Raw genomic sequence first — 19,564 nt, forward strand, 5'->3', positions numbered from 1 at the left:
ATTATTTTATGCTCACAGATCAAAGGATCATCATACCTCTGATTTTTTGCTATATTCTTCTCTTTGTAATAAAATGTATACTTCTTTGGCCTCTCAGATATCTAATAGTGCTGAAAAATGGGAAGACCCAAATTTCATTAAAAATATGAAACTGTCATCTTATAAATATCAACCTTTAAATATTTTAGATCTAATATCTAGTTTACTTATTGCAATTTTTTGTCTTTTTCTCAAAGCAACTGCATATTCCATTAATCATTTTTTTAATGATTTTTTAAAATTTTATTTTATTTTTAAACTTTACATGATTGTATTAGTTTTGCCAAATATCAAAATGAATCCACCACAGGTATACATGTGTTCCCCATTCTGAACCCTCCTTCCTCCTCCCTCCCCATACCATCCCTCTGGGTCGTCCCAGTGCACCAGCCCCAAGCATCCATTAATCATTTAAAATTAATGATCTGTCATCATTTCTTTAAAGCAGTGATTATTAAAGTGTGGTTCCCAGAGCAACAGCATTACCTGGAAGCTTGCCAATTCTCACTGCTTTCTGGGAATGGGGTGTTAACAAGCCCTCTAGGTGCTTGAATGCACTTTAAATCTGAGAACCACTATCCTAAGCTATTCGTGTTATCACGATCTACATTTTCTATGGGCTGTTTACATGAAATGTTTTCAAGTAAGCATTAATTTTACTACAGAATAGTAACTATTTGGGAAATGTTTTAAAATACGTGAATGGGAAGGAATATAGCCAATGTTTTATAACTTTAAATGAAACAGAGCCTTTAAAAATTATGAATCACTGTGTTGCATATAATATTGTACACAAACTATACTTCAATTTTTATAAAGGATAATTAATGTATGGAGATAGTGATCAGGTGGAAGGTACAGTGAGGAAAACAAAAAAAACTGTAATTCAATGTCCTACCTAATTGACACACCTAAGAAAATTTTGACACATGAACTCTCAGGGGCCTATTTTAAGTATTAAAACATCTTGGAATTGATAAAACAACGCAGTTTATAGCAATAAAGTGAAATCCAGAAACTCAAAGATGAGCTAAGAGAAAGAAAAGATTTTTTTTTTAATTACGTAAGTTAAAAGTACAAAGGTAAGTGACTTAGACTACAGGATTTTATCCACAGGTGATATAATCACAGATACAGAAAATCCTTCAGTTCAGTTCAGTCACTGAGTTGTGTCTGACTCTTGGCGACCCCATGGACTATAGCACACCAGGCTTCCCTGTCCATCACCAACTCATGGAGCTTACTCAAACTCATGTCCATTGAGTCTGTGATGCCATCCAACCATTTCATCCTTTGTCGTCCCCTTCTCCTCCCACCTTCAAACTTTCCCAGCATCAGGGTCTTCCCAAATGAGTCAGTTCTCTGCATCAGATGGCCAAAGTATTGGAGTTTCCACTTCAACATCAGTCCTTCCAATGAATATTCAGGCCTGATTTCCTTTAGGATGGACTGGTTGGATCTCCTGGTACTCCAAGGGACTCTCAAGAGTCTTCTCCAACACCACAGTTCAAAAGCATCAATTCTCCGGTGCTCAATGGCAACCCACTCCAGTACTCTTGCCTGGAAAATCCATGGACGGAGGAGCCTGGTAGGCTACAGTCCATGGGGTCGTGAAGAATCGGACATGACTGAGCGACTTCACTTTCACTTTTCACTTTCATGCATTGGAGAAGGAAATGGCAACCCACTTCAGCATTCTTGCCTGGAGAATCCCAGGGACGGCGGAGCCTGATGGGCTGCCATCTATGGGGTCACAGAGTCGGACATGACTGACACGACTTAGCAGCAGCAGCAGCTTTCTTTATAGTCCAACTCTCACATCCATACATGACTACTGGAAAAACCATAGCTTTGACTAGACAAACTTCTGTTGGCAAAGTAAAAACTCTGCTTTGTAATATGCTGTCTAGTTTGGTCATAACTTTTCTTCCAAGGAGCAAGCATCTTTTAATTTCATGGCTGCAGTCAAAATCTACAGTGATTTGGGAGCCCCCCCAAATAAAGTCTTTCACTGTTTCATTGTTGCCCCATCTATTTGCCACGAAGTGATGGGACTAGATGCCATGATCTTAGTTTTTTGAATGTTGAGTTTTAAGCCAACTTTTTCACTTTTCTTTTTCACTTTCATCAAGAGGTTCTTTAGTTTTTCTTCGCTTTCTGCCATAAGGGTGGTGTCATCTGCATATCTAAGGTTAGTGATATTTCTCCCAGCAATCTTGATTCCAGCTTGTGCTTCTTTCAGCCCAGCGTTTCTCATGATGTACTCTGCATATAAGTTAAATAAGCTGGGTGACAATACATAGCCTTGACGTACTCCTTTCCTGATTTGGAACCAGTCTATTGTTCCATGTCCAGTTCTAACTGTTGCTTCTTGATGTGCATACAGATTTCTCAGGAGGCAGGTCAGGTGGTCTGGTATTCCCTCTCTTGAAGAATTTTCCACAGTCCTTAAGAATCAACAAAAATATACTATGTGGATGATACCACTCTAATGGCAGAAAGCAAAGAGGAACTAAAGAAACTCTTGATGAGGGTGAAGGAGGAGAGTGAAAAAGCCAGCTTAAAACTCAGTATTAAAAAAACTAAGTTCATGGCCTCCAGTCTCATCACTTCATGGCAAATAGAAGGGAGAAAGGTAGAAGAAGTGACAGATTTCCTCTTCTTGGGCTCTAAAATCATTGTGTATAGTGACTGCAGCCATGAAATTAGAAGATAATTACTTTTTGGCAAGAAAGCTATGACAAAACTAGACTGTGTTAGAAGCAAAAATGTCCATATAGTCAAGGTTATGGTCTTTCCAGTAGTCATGTACAGATATGAGAGCTGGACCAGAAGGAAGTCTGAGTGCCAAAGAATTGAAGTGTGGTGCTGGAGAAGACTCCTGAAAGTCCCCTGGACAGGAAGGAGATCATACCACTTAGTCTTAAATGAAATCAACAATCAATACTCATTAGAAGGACTGATACTGAAGCTCCACTACCTTGGTCATCTGATGCAAATGGTCAGTTCATTGGAAAGACCCTGATGCTGGGAAAGGTTGAAGGCAGAAGGAGAAAACAGCAACAGAGGATGAGATGGTTGGATGGCATCACCAATTCAATGGACATGAACTTAGGTAAACTCCAGGAGATGGTGAGGGACAGGAAGTCTGGCATGCTGCAGTCCCGGGGGTCATGAAGAGTCGGACATGACTTGGAGACTAAGCAACAACAAAGTCCCAAGAGACAAATTCACTATCAAAATTAATTTTATTTCTACATACTAGCCATAGACACTTGGAAATTTAATGTTAAAAATAAGTATCACTATAACATGAAATAACTCAAAATATTTTAGCATAAATTTAACAAAATATGTGCAAGACCTGAACACTGAAAAACATTTCTGAAAAAATTAAAAAGACCTAAACAAAGAGATGTCCCACATTCATGAATTGGAAGATTGAAGATCATTAAAGTATCAGTTATCTTCAAAATGATCTATTGATTCAATGCAATCACAATCAAGTATCAACAGGCATTTTTTGGTAAAAACTGACTAGCTAATTCTAAAATAAATGTGAAAATGTCCTGGAACAGTAGAAAGGTTTTCTTTAAAGGAGAGCAAATCTGAAGGACTACTTCAGAGGTAAAAGAGCTCCACGATAATGCTGGTAAAAGACATTTCTGAAAAGATACAAAGAAACTGTGTAGGGCAGAATAGTTTTTCTTGGACTTAAATAAAGCAAGTTATTCCTTAAAAAAACATGTTGAAGGACATCTTGATTTCATGACTTAGCATAAAGCAACAATTACCAGTGCAATATAGTACAGATCAGGGCAGACATGTAAATCAATAAGACAGTCTAGAAACAGACCCATATATATGATCAAATAGCTAGGTAAGTCAATGTGGAAAGAACAGCCTTTAATGGTGCTGGAATAGTAAAGTATCTATATGGGGAAAAAAATCTCAATCATTGCTTCATACTACACAAAAGTAATCTGAAATAGATCATAGACTTAAATGTAAAAGCTAAAACTATAAATCTTTTAGAACAAAACCTAGGAAAAAAACTCTTCACAATCCTGAAGTGGAAAAAATTTCTAAGACACAATAACTAATCATAAAAATTTTGATAAATTAGACTTCATCAGAATTAATATCCGATCTTCAAAACATGCCATTAATAAATGGCATGCCATTTATTACCTGCCATAATAAACATGCCATTAATGAAATTAAAAGGCAAGTTGAATTCTGTAAAAAAAATTTGTAAAAAAAGAAAAAACCCATATCTCACAAAAGAATCTAAAATATATAAAGAACTGTTACAACTCAGTAAGAATACAAACAACCCAATTTAAAAATGGGAAAAAGATTTTAACAGACACTTCAAAATGCAGATATATGAAAGTAAATGGTACATGAAAAGATGTTTAATAAAATTAGTCAACAGAAAAATACAAAAAAAAAAGAAAAATACAAATTAAAATTACCACATACTCATAAGAATAATTTAAAAATTACGAACAATACCAAGTGTAGATAAAGATGTGGAGCAACTGCAGTTTCTGCCATTTGATGGCAGGTATGAATGGTAGGAATGAAATGGTAGGAATGAAAAATGGTAAATTCCTTTCAAAAAACAGTTTGGCAGTTTCTTAAAATGTTAAAACACTTATTATACAACTCAGGAATTCTACTCTTATGTATTTTCCAAGAGAAATAAAAATATATATTAACAAAAAGAGCTGTATTGAAATGTTCACAACAGCTTTATTTTAATAGCCCAAACTGTCAACAAACCAAATGCTCATCAACAGAAAATAAACCAAAGTGTGGTTTATCTGTATAATGGGATACTATTTGACAATAAAAAGGAACAAAGAACTGAAAAAAATAAATAAAATATATGAAAAGGAAGTTGGAGTAGACACAATTTTCCCTATTCCTCTAAGTACAATTAAGAACCCCAGACATAAAATAAGAGACTTGCCTGTAGCTCAGACAATAAAGAATCTGCCTGCAATGCAGGAGACTCAGGTTCGATCCCTGGGTCGGGAAGATTCTCTGGAGAAGGGAATGGCAACGCATTCCAGTATTCTTGCCTGGAGAATCCCATGGACAAAGGAATCTGGTGGGCTACAATCCATGGGGTTGCAAACAGTCACATACGACTGAACAACTGCTACTATTACCACTAGACATAACATAAACAAATATAAAAACGCTCAAAAAGATAGTGAGAAGGCAGCCTGCCTAGGAACCTCAGGATTCCAGGAACAGCAGTATAAGGAGTCTCCTGACTTTCCCTTTTGCATTTTTTTTTTTTTTTTTGCCTCATATATATACCAGACTTAGAACTGAATAAACCAACAACTAGGAAATACAGGTAGATACATATAGAAAAATACCCAGCAAAAGCCAATGGACCAGGAAAAGAGCAACCTAGCAAAATGGAAAACTTTTAGACCATAACCAGTCAAAAAAACTGTGACTCTATCCCCACCCACTCCGGTACACACTGAGTGGGAAATTCAGATTTCTATGCTCCTGAGACTATAATGAGGAACTGCACTCAACATCCAACCACCTCAATTGTGGTGGTGTCAGAAAAACCCAAGGACGAAATCAAGACCTGCATTCCCAATGGATGGTAAAAAGTCTCCATTCTCACATCTCAGTGTCAGTGGATATCACATGGAGAGCCTAGACTTTCATTCCTACCCACCAGTAAACAGGTGAATTGCCCCTTCCTCTGGGGATGGCACCAAAGGAAATCCAGTGGACAATTAAAACTCACATGAATGCCCAACTATAAAGAGGCCACACCTTTTTCCTTGTCATGTAAGTGGAGGTCATCTGGAAATTAGTACTGAGGTAATAATACTTCTACCTCCCAGACAGGGAGGTATTAATTGAAGCCTACTGGGGAGCTAGACCTGACGACCCAGATCCAGCAGTAATGTAGAATCTCTATCTTGGGTGTCAACAACACACAAAAAACTGGCAGTAATGTGGTGATGTGTTTACCCTCTTCCCCTGCCAGAGTGGTGTCAAAAAAATACAACTAAAATAAAAAATAAAACCCACAGTCTTATAATATCTTAAATGTTCATCAGTTTAGTTCAGTCACTCAGTCGTGTCCGATTCTTTGCGACCCCATGAACCACAGCACACCAGGCCTCCCTGTCCATCACCGACTCCCGGAGTTTACCTAGACTCATGCCCATTGAGTCGGTGATGCCATCTAACCATCTCATCCTCTGTTGTCCCCTTCTCCTCCTGCCCTCAGTCTTTCCCAGCATCAGGGTGTTTCAATAAGTCAGTTCTTCGCATGAGGTGGCCAAAGTTTCAGCTGCAACATCAGTCCTTCCAGTGAACATCCAGGACTGATCTCCTTTAGGATGGACTGGTTGGATCTCTTTGCAGTCCAAGGGACTCTCAAGAGTCTTCTCCAACACCACAGTTCAAAAGCATCAATTCTTCAGTGCTCAGCTCTCTTCATGGTCCAAGTCTCACATCCATACATGACCACTGGAAAAACCATAGCCTTGACTAGATGAACCTTTGTTGACAAAGTAATGTCTCTGCTTTTTAATATCCTGTCTAGGTTGGTCATAACTTTCCTTCCAAGCAGTAAGTGTCTTTTAATTTCATGGCTGCACTCACCATCTGCAGTGATTTTGGAGCCCAAAAAAATAAGTCAGCCACTGTTTCCACTATTTCCCCATCTATTTGCCATGAAGTTATGGGACTAATTATAAAACATCACTCATCATATCTAGAACCAGAACTATTCAAAATGAATAAAATCTATCTATCTGTATCAATATATACTTATACTGAGACAAGAGAAATGTGAAAATTAACAAAGACTTTAAAGCAGCTGTGATGAAAAGGCTTCAGTGAGCAATTATGAGTATGAGTGAAACAAATGAAAAGAAAAAGGCTCAGCTATGAAATAGGAAATCTCAGCAAAGTCTTTAGAACTGAAAAATACAATAATCAAAACAAAAAGCTCAGTGAACAGGATGAAGGAGACAGAAGAAAGAATAGCTAACCTGAAAGATAAAACAATAGAAATTATCTAGTCTGAACAAAAGAGAGAAAATAGACTTAACAAAACAAATAAAGAGAATCTCAGAGACCTGTGGGAGTTTAACAAAGGTTTATCATTCATGTCACTGGACTTACTGAACAACAGGAAAAAAAAAAGGACAGAGCTTTAAAAAAAAAAAGCATCTGAAACAATGGCAGAAAATTTCTCAGTTAGCAAATGACAAAAAGCTAAGTGATACTCAAACAAAATAAAATAAAAATACCCTTTCAGGACACATCATAACTTCTAAAAACTAAAGAAAAAGAAAAATCTTGACAGTATCCAAAGAAAACATGTCTACAGGGGAAAAGCAATTAAATAACAGTGAACTGCTTATAAAAAAACAAAACCCAAAAACCCACAAAGCTAAAAGAATGTGACGTAAGAGATTTTAAGCATTAAAAGAAAGAACTGTCAACCCAGAATCTTATACCAGTAAATATATTCTGTATATTTATTTATTTAAGCAAGACATTCCCAGATGAAGGAAAAGTAAGAGGTCTGTCATAAGCAGATTTACCCTAAAAATATGGAAGTAAGTTCTCAAAACAGAAAGGAAATGCTAGATAGTTAGAAAATGGTAAACAAAATTACTGGCAAATACAATAGGCTTTTATCCTGTTGAGTTTTATTTATTTTTTTTACTCTATTTTTAATTTAAATTTATTTATTTTAATTAGAGGCTAATTACTTTACAATATTATATTGGTTTTGCCATACATCAACATGAGTTTTATAAATTATGTTTGATAGTTACAGCCAAAGTTATAACACTGTGGTTCTAAATGTATATGTAGGAAATATTTAATATAATTAGATTATAAATGGGGGAGGGTAACAAAACACATATGAAGGTAAAGTTTCTATAATCCCTCTACCTGATAAAATGATGACATTAATACACTGAGTACATATGTGTATATAATAATACCTAGAGCAACCACTGAAAAGCCATAAAAAAGATCATTCAAAACCGGTATAGATAATCAAAATGGAATTCTAAAAAATGTTTTAGAACAGGAAGGTAGGAAAAAGAAAACAGAGAAATGAAAAAAAAAAAAAAAAGAGAATAAATACAAAAATAAAATGGCAAATGTAAACCAAAACATATCAATAATTACATTCAATGTAAAAGTCTAAACATGGCAATTAAAGATTGGCAGAGTTGACATAAAAACATGACCCAACTGTATACAAGAAACTCTTTTTGAATATAATAATGTAGACAGGTTGATAGTAAAAGGATTTAAAAAAGAAGTATCATGTAACCATCAATCTCAAATGAAAGCATATTTTCAAGTCCCAACCCAAAGAGACAGTATTTGGAGATGGGGCCTTTGGAAGGTAATTAGGCTTAGATTAGGTCATGAACTAGGTCATGAATGTGGAGCCCCTATGAATGATGGAATTAGTATGCCTGAGTCACACAGCATGTGGGATCTTAGTTCCCTCACCAAGGATGGAACCATGCCCTCTACAGTGAAAGCATGGAGTCTTAATCCCTGGACCCCCAGGGAAGTCCCAGGATTAGTATTTCTTTAAGAAGAGAGACCACAGAGCTTGCTTTGTCTCCCTCTCTGTCATGAAAGGACATGGCAAGAAGGTGATGATCTGTAAATCAGAAGAAAGTCCTCACCAGAGAACAGAGATGTCTGGCAACTTGATCTTGGACACTTTAGACTCCAGAATATATAAATTCCTGTTGTTTAAGCTTCCCAGTCTATGGTACTTTTTTTTAGCAGGACAAATCAATGAATACAAGTCTATATAACAGGAGTATACATTTTTTTTTTTTCAAGTGCTCACATCAACATCAAGAGATCCTATCTTGGCCATAAACAAAATCTCAAGACTATAAAAGAACTGAAATCCTACTGTACTCTTTAATCACAATGGCATCAAACTAGAATCAATAATAGAACAACAACAGGTACATCTGCCAACACTTGTAAAGAAAACAATATATACCTGTCTACATAATCCACATGAATGAAAGAAGAATCTCAAGTGAAATAAAAAATACAATGAATAGAATGAAAATGACCACTTTCTAACACCATACACAAAAATAAACTCAAAATGGATTAAAGACCTAAACGTAAGACCAGAAACTATAAAACTCCTAGAGGAGAACATAGGCAAAACACTCTCCAACATACGTCACAGCAGGATCCTCTATGACCCACCTCCCAGAATATTGGAAATAAAAGCAAAAATAAGCAAATGGGACCTAATTAACCTTAAAAGCTTCTGCACATCAAAGGAAACTATTAGCAAGGTGAAAAGACAGCCTTCAGAATGGGAGAAAATAATAGCAAATGAAGCAACCGACAAACAACTAATCTCAAAAATATATAAGCAACTCCTACAGCCCAACTCCAGAAAAATAAACGACCCAATCAAAAAATGGGCCAAAGAACTAAACAGACATTTCTCCAAAGAAGACATACAGATGGCTAACAAACACATGAAAAGATGCTCAACATCACTCATTATCAGAGAAATGCAAATCAAAACCACTATGAGGTACCATTTCACACCAGTCAGAATGGCTGCGATCCAAAAGTCTACAAATAATAAATGCTGGAGAGGGTGTGGAGAAAAGGGAACCCTCTTACACTGTTGGTGGGGATGCAAACTAGTACAGCCACTATGGAGAACAGTGTGGAGATTCCTTAAAAAACTGGAAATAGAACTGCCTTATGATCCAGCAATCCCACTGCTGGGCATACACACTGAGGAAACCAGAAGGGAAAGAGACACGTGTACCCCAATGTTCATCGCAGCACTGTTTATAATAGCCAGGACATGGAAGCAACCTAGATGTCCATCAGCAGATGAATGGATAAGAAAGCTGTGGTACATATACACAATGGAGTATTACTCAGCCATTAAAAAGAATACATTTGAATCAGTTCTAATGAGGTGGATGAAACTGGAGCCTATTATACAGAGTGAAGTAAGCCAGAAGGAAAAACATAAATACAGTATACTAACGCATATATATGGAATTTAGAAAGATGGTAACAATAACCCTGTATACAAGACAGCGAAAGAGACACTGATGTATAGAACAGTCTTATGGACTCTGTGGGAGAGGGAGAGGGTGGGAAGATTTGGGAGAGTGGCATTGAAACATGTAAAATATCATGTAGGAAACGAGTTGCCAGTCCAGGTTCGATGCACGATGCTGGATGCTTGGGGCTGGTGCACTGGGACGGCCCAGAGGGATGGTATGGGGAGGGAGGTGGGAGGAGGGTTCGGGATGGAGAACACATGTATACCTGTGGCGGATTCATTTTGATATTTGGCAAAACTAATACATTTATGTAAAGTTTAAAAATAAGATAAAATTAGAAAAAGGAAAAAAAAAAAAGAAAATATAACATCAAAATTTGTGTAGTATAACTAAAGTAGTACTAAGGGAAATTTACAGAACTAAATGTATGTATTAGGAAAGAGAAAAGCCTCAAATCAATTATCTAATCCCAATGTAATTGAAGCCAGAAAAAGAGCAAAATAAACCTGAAGCAAACAGAAGGAAATAACACAGATAACAGAAAACAATGACAATTGATACACCCACACCCACACACACACAAAAAAAAACAGAAAAAAATCAGTGGAACAAACAACTGATCTTTAAAGGGCTAAAGAAAATTGACAGAAGCCTGACAAAGATATAAGACACAAATGACCAATATTAGGCATACAACAGGAGATAACACTACAGACATTGTAGGTAGCAAAAGGATAATGAGCAAATACTCTGAACAATTCAACATACATAGATTAAAAGGAATCAATCAATTCCTGGAAAAGCACAAACTTATTACTACTCACTCAATATGAAATAATTTGAATAGCCCCATTACTGTTAAGAAGTTGAATCCATAATTTTCAAATGGTCAAGAAAAACCCTTTCCATACCTATATGATTTCATTGAAGAAATCTATCAAACATTTAAAGAAAAACTGACACCAATTCTACACAATCTCTTCCAGAAAATAGAGGAGGAAAATAACACTTCAGAGTTCATTTAATTGAAGCTAGCATTACTCTGAAACTCCAGTACTTTGGCCACCTCATGCGAAGAGTTGACTCACTGGAAAAGACTCTGATGCTGGGAGGGATTGGGGGCAGGAGGAGAAGGGGACGACAGAGGGTGAGATGGCTGGATGGCATCACCGACTCGATGGACATGAGTTTGAGTGAACTCCGGGAGTTGGTGATGGACAGGGAGGCCTGGCGTGCTGAAATTCATGGAGTCACAAAGAGTCAGACACGACTGAGTGACTGAACCAAATTGAAGCTACCACTACAGAGTAAAGTGAAAAATAGTGATAACACCAAATGCTGGCAAAGATTCAGAGAATGACATCATACATTGCTAGTAGGAATGTAAAGCAATATGGGACTCTCAAAAATAGTCTTGCAGTTTCTTTAAAATCTAAACATGTAACTACCCACCAACTGAACTACTGGACATTCATCCCAGATAAGGTCATAGTCATTTACAACTATGTTTTCTTCTAAGAGTTTTATAGCTTTAGTTCTTACTATAGGTCATTGATCCTTTTCCAGTTAATTTTTGTATTATATACTGCACAAAGTAGGGACCCAAATTCATTCTTTTGTATCCAGTTGTCCCAGCACCATTTGCTAAAAAGACTATATTCTTCTCTATCAATTATCCTTGCAACTTTGTCAAAATCAACTGACCATACATGTATGGGTTTCTTTCTAGATCATCAATTCTACTGCACTAATATCTGTATCTCTTGTTATACTTGTACCACACTATTTAATTATTGTAGCAGATTACTGTAACTATAGGAAGCTCATTACTGTAGTAAATTTTGAAGTTGAAAAGTGTGGATCCTCCAACTTTGTTCTTTATCAAGCGTTGTTTCGGCTATTCTGAGTCCCCTGCATCTCCATGCAAATTTTAGGATTAGTTTGTCAAATTCTAAAGAAAAAAAAAAAAAGATTTCTGAGATGGATTACACTGAACACCCCTGGAGTAGGAAATGGCAACCCATTTCAATATTCTTGCCTGGGAAATTCCATGGACAGAGGAGCCCGGTGGTATAGCGCTATAGTCCATGGGGTGGCAGAGAGTCAGATGTGACTGAGCACACACTGAACACAGGATATCTTTCCATTCTTGTATGTGTTCTTTAATTTTTTTCAACAATATTTTATTGTTTTTGATGTACAAGTCTTGCATTTCTTTTTTTAATCCCCTCTACTTTTAAAGTGAGGAATCTTAAGTTCTGAGAGATTGAATGTAAGTGACTTTCAAATGCATCCTTATTTTCTCTGTGGTGAAAACTCTGTTCCCTACTACAATATATGCAGACCATTTTACCCTGGTTCTCAAGAACAACTAAGCGAATGATCTGGCATTGTTTCCCAGGTGACCCTAGTGATGAAGAACTCACCTGCCAATGGAGGAGATCTAAGAGATGTGGGTTTGATCCCTGGGTCTGGAATATCCCTGGGAGGAGAGCATGGCAACCTACTCTAGCATATTTTGCCTAAAGAAACCCATGGACAGAGAAGCCTGGAGGGCTATAGCCCAAAGAGTCACAAAGAGTCAGACAAGACTGAAGCAACTTAGCACGCACACACTGTTGACTCAAATCTGCAGTCCAGCATTTCACTTTCAGTGAAGAAGTACCTCACACTTCCACAGGTTGAACAAATTTCAAAACAATCCACATGGTACTTGCTAGTATACTTTAGAGAAGGGGCATGGTCTCTTTTCATAGCCAAAGTCACTTTAGAGAAATGACAAGGCCTACAACCTGGAGGAACAAAGTCCAAATGAAGAGTATGTGCTAGTTTAAAATATGTCTGCCAAATCTTTGCCTTCTATCAAAAGGTGGAGTCTAATTCCCCTCACTTATCTTATTGACTCTAACAGATAGGTGTAGTGAAAGTTATGCTGCATGATTTCCAAAGCTAAGTCATAAAAAGATACAGCTTCCACCTGGCCTGTGGGTTTTGGGACACTGAACCTTGGAACCTAGCTACCACAATGTGCAGAATCTGTATGGAAAAACTTCATATAGGTCTTCCTGCTGAAGTCCCAGTCAACACTCTGATACCCAAGTAAGGAAGTCTTCAAAGTTGACTCTAGCCCCAGCCACAACTGATGGCATGAACATGAGACCCTAAGGATGAACCACCGTAGTTAGCCTAGTCAACCCCCTGAACCATGAGAGTTAACAATAGTAAAAGATTGTTGTCTTGCTGTTTTATGCTTCTAAGTTTGGGATGCGTTACTTGAAACAGTAGGTAGCAAGAAAAGAACCTAAGGCAGGTTTCTTACCGTACATGCACCCAGCACAATCATACCTAGCCTTGAATAGTCCAAATGGAAACCAAACAGTACCTGCATAAGAATTTTAAATTCTTAGAACCTAAGGGTTAGAAGAGCCATAGGAATCATATACTCTGACAATGCACGCAGAAACATCGCTGCCAATTGATTTTATTGCTTAAGGACGTGTTCTCAATGCCCACGGAGCTCTCCCTTAGTCCCCAGTGCACAAGGTTCTAGGTTTAAAAATGGTGCAGAAAGACAGCAGAGGGATGAACGTGGAAACTGTCCTCTAAATAAGGCACTACAAAAGAAAGAAACATTGGATCTGGATTATAGTAAAGGTCAAGTTCTCACCATTTCAATTTTCTTTACCAATGCAATTAGTTGAATAACTGGACTTAATTGAAATTCACAAATATGTTAATTTATTATTGACTGGTTATTTAAATCTTTGGCAACAGCAAGCTATTTATGTGACTATTACCAACAGAGCATTCACCAATTTGGTTCTTTAAAGGTGTTACCTTACATTTACTTACAGGAACTAAAATAAAGTGTTTACCTGGGAGATAGTTTTTAATAAGGTGATTTATTGCATAAATGAAAGCTTCTCTAGAAAAGATAATGGGTTTGGACTAAGTGATTTAAAACCCACCATGGAATCCAAAAAATTAACTGGCAAGCGTGGAAATTAAATTCACAATCTCATATTCATTAACATTATGCTTTAACTCCCTGAGGTGCCCAATCATACTTCCTGAAAAAAAAAAAAAAAGACTTTACAGTACTATGGTTTTAATGGATGTTCATGAATTGTTCACTACAGGAAAAATACATAAAATGAAGCAGAATGGATGGATAACTGCCTGTATTATAGCTCAATGACTAGAACATCAGAAATGACTTAAGAAGGGTAAGTAGTTACTTTAAATAACAAGTACTATATGAAATAAAATGGTCACCAAAAGTATCTTAAACTGAGTAAAGTGGTGCTATGATGGTTACTTACCAGATATTTGAGTGATAGCCTTCTTTATTGGAAAAGCCTAGAGAATAGAATATAAAATTGTATTCCTCCCTACAAAACCCCAATAATCTTTCCTTCTGGATATATATCTATTATGGGCTTCCCTGATAGCTCAGTTGGTAAAGAATCCACTTGCAATGCAGGAGACTCCAGTTCGATTTCTGGGTTGGGAAAGATAGCCTACCCACTACAGTATTCCTGGGCTTCCCTTGTGGCTCAGCTGGTAAAGAATGTGCCTGGAAGGTGAGAGACCCGGGTTTGATCCCTGGGTTGGGAAGATCCCCTGGAGAAAGGAATGGCTATCCACTCCAGTATTCTGACTTGGAGAATTCCATGGACTGTATAGTCCATGGGGTTGCTAGGAGTCAGACACGACTCAGCAACTTTCACTTTCATATGTATAATAATCTTTCCATTTGGGCATTGTTGTTCAGCTGCTAAATCGTGGTTCAGCTGCTAAGTCATGTCTGACTTTGCAACCTCATGGACTATACAGTACACCAGGTTTTCCCTGTTCTTCAGTATTTCCCAGAGTTTGCTCAAATCATGTCTACTGAGTCAGTGATGCCATCCAACCATCTCATACTCTGTCGTTCCCTTCTCCTCCTGCCCTCAATCTTTCCCAGCATCAGGGTCTTTTCCAACAAGTCGGCTATTCGCATCAGGTGGCCAAAGAACTGGAGCTTCAGCTTCAGCATCAGTCCTTCCAATGAATATTCAGGGTTGATTATATATCTGTATTACTATGTTATTACAACTTTCCTTTTTGCTTTCCAATAGCCAAAAAATTTAAAGTTAGGTTTGAGATTCAATTCATATTTTATAGAGGACTCATCTCTTCTCCACCTGTAATGCAGGAGACCCCAGTTTGATTCCTGGGTCAAGAAGATCCCCTGGAGAAGGGACAAGCTACCCACTCCAGTATACATGGGCTTCCTTGGTGGCTCAGACAGTAAAGAATTGGCCTGCAATGAGGGAGACCTGCGTTTGATCCCTGGCTTGGGAAGATCCCCTGGAGGAGGGCATAGGGACCAACTCCAGTATTCTTGCCTGGAGAATCCCCATGGACAGAGGAGCCTGGAGGGCTACAGTCCATAGGGTTGCAAAGAGTCAGACATGACAGAGTGACTAAGTGCAGCTCATTTTCTTCTCCAAAACAGTTTTGGCTTAAAGTGTTTAAAGGTAGCCCCAAGGAGTAAAAACAGCCTTACTTAAATGAGGAAGGGAAATTTTTAAATTAAAATACTGAATTTAACGTGGAACAGCTAAAAAGACCACCTGGATATGTAACTCTGGGGATTAAGAATTAGTGTTATACTTTTTGCCTGTGGATACCACTGAGTAAGCATCACTGACGTCTTCCCCCTCCACTGCCACCATGTCTAAGTCAAAGCCTCCCAAAGAGCCTGAACAGCTGTGGAAGCTCTTCATCAGAGGACTGAGCTTTGAAACAAATGCTGAGAGTCTGAGGAGCCATTCTGAGCAATGGGGAACACTCACAGACTGTGTGGTAATAAGGAATCCAAACACCAAGTGCTCCAGAGGCTGCGGGTTTGTCACACACGCCTCTGTAGAGGAGGTGGACACAGCCATGAATGCAAGGCCACACAAGGTGGATGGAAGAGTTGTGGAACCTAAGAGACCGTCTCAAGAGAAGATTCTCAAAGAGCTGGTGTCCACTTAACCGTGAAAAAGACTTTTGTTGGTGGCATTAAAGACACTGAAGAACATTACCTGAGAAATTATTCACAATAGTAGAGGAAAACTGAAGTGACTGAAATCATGACTGACCGAGGTAGTGGCAGAAAGAGAGGCTTTGCTTTTGTAACCTTTGATGACCATGATTCCATAGACAATACTGTCATTCAGAAATACCACATTGTTAATGGCCACAACTGTGAAGTGAGAAAAGCTCTATCAAGGCTTGCCTAAGCAAGAGATGGCTAGTGCTTCATCCAACCAAAGAGGCCAAAGTGGTCTGGAAACTTTGATGGCAGCCATGGTGGTGGTGGATATTGGTGGCAGCGGGGTGGCTATAACAGGTTTGGTAATGATAGAAGCAATTTTGGAGGTGGCGGAAGCTACAATGATTTTGGCAATTACAACAATCTATCTTCAAATTTTGGACTCATGAAAGAAGGAAACTTTGGAGGCAGAAGTTCTGGCTCCTATGGTGGTGGAGGCCAATACTTTGCCAAACCAGGAAACCAAGGTGGCTATGGTGGTTCCAGTAGCAGCAGTACCTATGACAGTGGGAGAAGGTTTTAATTACTGCCAGGAAACAGAGCTTAGCAGGAAAGGAGAGCCAGAGAAGTGATAGGTTACAACAGATTTGTGAACTCAGCCAAGCACGGTGGTGGCAGGGCCTAGCTGCTACACAGAAGACATGTTTTAGACAACACTCATGTATATGAGCAAAAACCTTGAGGACTGTATTTGTGATTAATTGTGTAACGGGTTATTTTAGTTTCTGTTTTATGGAAAGTATAAAGTATTTCAATAAAGGGTTTTAATGTAGCTTTTTTTTTTTTGCTGTTGATTGCTAAATGTAATAGTCTAATCATCATGCTGAATAAATACGTTTTTTTAAAATGTGCTGTGTAAAGTTAATCTACTCTGAAGCCATTTTGGTAAAGTATCCCAACAGTGTAAAGTCAGAATTCTTTCAGGGTGATGCCAGGTTCCACTCAAATTTATTTACAGCCTGCTTTGGTAGAGAAGCTTTTGTCTTCAGAACCTTGTTGTAATTGAACTGACAGTTACTGTGTTGTGACCTGGAGTTCACCTTTAAAAGAGTCACCCATGCAAAGTCATGGAGTTTTTTGGTTATTAATGACTGCTGGCACATCCTATGCAATATATCTAAATTGAATTATGGTACCAAATAAAGTTATAGATGGGAATGAAGCTTGTGTATCATCCATTATCAGGTATAATCAATACAAAATTTAATATCTTCAAAAAAAGAATTTCTGTTATAATAAATAGGTAACTAATACATGAAGGAAAATGAAATTAAATCAAATAATATTAATATAAGATTCTGAAATGTAAGGAAATTTATTATAAGACTTAGAGAATAAACAGAAGAAAAAAGGAGAATTTAGTGCTAGACACCCTAGGAGAAACTAAAAGGAGTATGTTGTTCAAGGAAAAGTCAGATCAACAGAAAAATCAGGAGAGCAGGGAATGGTTGCTCAGGAAACATTCAGTTACACTGAGTTTGGAGCAATGGTTTCTTTTACCAAATCCTAAAGAGGACGAGGATGCTGCAAGAAATGGGTTAAATGGTTAAATGTAATGAGATCACTTTTTAGAAAAAAGTTCTGAAGCTTATCTAAGAAAGGCTAAATAATTCAAGAATTTGGACTAAAACAGATACAGGCAAACCTGGGGCTGAAAAGGGCAGATTAGGAAGCGAATGACAAAGGCATTAGGCTAAATCAAGCTTTACTGATTGCTAAGCAAAGATATCCTTGAAACTTAGCAAAATGTCACCAAGGTGGTACACCTTGCTGTTCTTTCAAACTTTAGGAAAACTTTTTAAGACATTAAACTACAACATGATACAGTAAAAATCACCTAGAGCCAGACATCCTGGAATGGGAAGTCAAGTGGGCCTAAGCAAGCATCACTACAAACAAAGCTAGTGGAGCTGATGGAATTCCAGTGGAGCTATTTCAAATCTCGAAAGATGATGCTGTGAAAGTGCTGCACTCAATATGCCAGCAAATTTGGAAAACTCAGCAGTGGCCACAGGACTGGAAATGGTCAGTTTTCATTCCAATCTCAAAGAAAGGCAGTGCCAAAGAATGCTCAAACTACCACACAATTGCACTCAAATCACACGCTAGGAAAGTAATGCTCAAAATTCTCCAAGCCAGACTTCAGCAATACGTGATCTGTGAACTTCCAGATGTTCAAGCTGGTTTTAGAAAAGGCAGAGGAACCAGAGATCAAATTGCCAACATCTGCTGGATCATCGAAAAAGCAAGAGAGTTCCAGAAAAACATCTATGTCTGCTTTATTGACTATGCCAAAGCCTTTGACTGTGTGGATCACAATAAACTGTGGAAAATTCTCAAAGAGATGGGAACACCAGACCACCTGACCTGCCTCTTGAGAAACCTATATGCAGGTCAGGAAGCAACAGTTAGAACTGGACATGGAACAACAGACTGGTTCCAAATAGGAAAAGGAGTATGTCAAGGCTGTATATTGTCACCCTGCTTATTAAACTTCTATGCAGAGTACATCATGAGAAACGCTGGGTTGGAAGAAACACAAGCTGGAATCAAGATTGCCGGGAGAAATATCAATAACCTCAGATATGCAGATGACACCACCCTTATGGCAGAAAGTGAAGAGGAACTAAAAAGCCTCTTGATGAAAGTGAAAGAAGAGAGTGAAAAAGTTGGCTTAAAGCTCAACATTCAGAAAACGAAGATCATGGCATCCGGTCCCATCACTTCATGGGGAATAGATGGGGAAACAGTGGAAACAGTGTCAGACTTTATTTTGCGGGGCTCAAAAATCACTGCAGATGGTGACTGCAGCCATAAAATTAAAAGACGCTTACTCCTTGGAAGAAAAGTTATGACCAACCTAGATAGCATATTGAAAAGCAGAGTCATTACTTTGCCAACAAAGGTCCGTCTAGTCAAGGCTATGGTTTTTCCAGTGGTCATGTATGGCTGTGAGAGTTGGACTGTGAAGAAAGCTGAGCACCGAAGAATTGATGCTTTTGAACTGTGGTGTTGGAGAAGACTCTTAAAGAGTCCCTTCGACTGCAAGGAGATCCAACCAGTCCATTCTAAAGGAGATCAGCCCTGGGATTTCTTTGGAAGGAATGATGCTGAGGCTGAAACTCCAGTACTTTGGCCACCTCATGCAAAGAGTTGACTCTAATGCTGGGAGGGATTGGGGGCAGGAGGAGAAGGGGACGACAGAGGATGAGATGGCTGGATGGCATCACTGACTCAATGATGTGAGTCTGAGTGAACTCTGGGAGTTGGTGATAGACAGGGAGCCCTGGCGTGCTGCGATTCATGGGGTCGCAAAGAGTTGGACACGACTGAGCGA

General features: G+C 38.2%; 1 protein-coding gene and 1 pseudogene across 4 annotated transcripts in view; one reads left to right on the top strand and one right to left on the bottom strand.

Moving 5' to 3' along the window:
- Positions 1–19,564, bottom strand: part of PHKB (phosphorylase kinase regulatory subunit beta) — a 228,364-nt gene that overhangs the window by 128,678 nt on the left and 80,122 nt on the right. The gene's annotated exons all lie outside the window — the stretch shown is intronic.
- On the top strand, positions 15,592–16,920 carry LOC113875376 (annotated as a pseudogene).

This window comes from Bos indicus x Bos taurus, chromosome 18 (assembly GCF_003369695.1).
Source record: "Bos indicus x Bos taurus breed Angus x Brahman F1 hybrid chromosome 18, Bos_hybrid_MaternalHap_v2.0, whole genome shotgun sequence".
Lineage (NCBI taxonomy): Eukaryota > Metazoa > Chordata > Mammalia > Artiodactyla > Bovidae > Bos > Bos indicus x Bos taurus.